Below are 1,664 nucleotides of genomic sequence, written 5' to 3'. Positions count from 1 at the left end.
GAGATATATGTATATATATATGTTTATATATAAATATATGTATATATGTATATGTATGTATGTATGTATATATATATATATATATATATATATATATATATATATATATATATATATATATATATATATATATATATATATATATATATATATCTTTCTGGTCACGACCCCCATCCCTCAGGAAGGGAAGGGAGAGAGGAAATAGTCATACCCTAGTGAGAGATGGGGCTGTGTGCATATCTAACTTAATATTTAGCCGTCATTTTTGACGGGTAACGTAAACTAGTCATCGACTAATCCAGGTACTTAAAGTTATGCTACTGAAGTTCACAAGGTCAGTGAATCTGGGACTGAAAGATTTTTGTTCTTTTATGTGACCGATTTAAAGGTTTAAAGGCCAATCATGAATGGCAGAGGCTAAAGACAGTGACACTGTCCTATCAAGTAGGGCAATGTCCTAGAAACTGACCATATATACATATGGTCCTCGCCCAAGCCCCCTCTCCACCCAAGCTAGGACCAGGGAGGGTCAGGGAATGGCTGCTGATGACTCAGCAGATAGGCCTAAAGCCTCCCCAAAACCCTCCTTCCTCTACTCACAAGGATGGTGAGGTTACAACGACCAAAGGAACTAACGAGTTTGAGCGGGACTCAAACCCCAGTCTGGCCTTCACCAGTCAGGGACGTTGCCACACTGGCCACCAGAACCCTAGCAACCCCAAGCACAACATGACACTGCTCATATATTCCTTCCGTCCTGTTATTCACATTAATAACAGGACTTCTTTCAGTAAGATGATAACTGCTTCCGGAATAGCTTAACATATACACTTGAAAATTTGCCGTAAAAACGGTAAAAGTCCTGGAATAAATGTTGCCAGGCATTCAACGTGTTATAAACGGATATGTCGACGCAAAGGAGTGATATTACGGTCACAAACAGATACTAACATAATATGGTAAAATTAGGGTCGCCTGTATTTTACTGAAATACGGTTGAGAACAGTATATTTTTAGGGAAAATTTCCGATTAAAATTACGCTTTTTAACAGTGAATATAGATGTAAATAACCGGCAAAACACATAAAACACATTCAAGTACATATATCATTATTATGCAATGTATGTATTCTTTACGTATACTCTTAAAAACCGTACTTTTAATCGGAATTTCTCTGTAAAAATCTAGTTCCAAGCCGTATTTCAGTGAAATACAGGCGACCATAATTTTACCCTACTTTGTTAGTATCTTTTACGGGTCGGTGACCGTAATATCAGTCCTTTACGTCAATATATCCTTTTTTAAAATGGTAGAAATCCTGTAATAAATATTGCCAGGCATTCGCCGTTTTTAATGCAAGTTTTTAACAGTGTAATATTATGAATAACTTACTGTATTATCAAGAGAATAATAATTTTGCAGTAAGATGATCCTCCCTAATAGTGAAATCATCGTGTATACAATTTCCGACTCTTACCTGTAAAGAAAAGAAAAACAAAGTTAATCTTCTTTCAATAAACGTTCTTGATATAAGCAATTATGGTGTTAACAAGTAGCAAACATTTTTATGTGATATTGTCATTACATCTCTGTTTGTTTTTAGTGTTCGAAAGGCAGCCAGAATGAATCAACGATCATAAGCCATGCATAGTTTGTAATGTCA

The sequence above is a fragment of the Palaemon carinicauda genome, chromosome 3 (genome assembly GCF_036898095.1).
Source record: "Palaemon carinicauda isolate YSFRI2023 chromosome 3, ASM3689809v2, whole genome shotgun sequence".
In the NCBI taxonomy this organism is placed as follows: Eukaryota; Metazoa; Arthropoda; class Malacostraca; order Decapoda; family Palaemonidae; genus Palaemon; species Palaemon carinicauda.
This window is presented reverse-complemented; position numbering follows the sequence as displayed.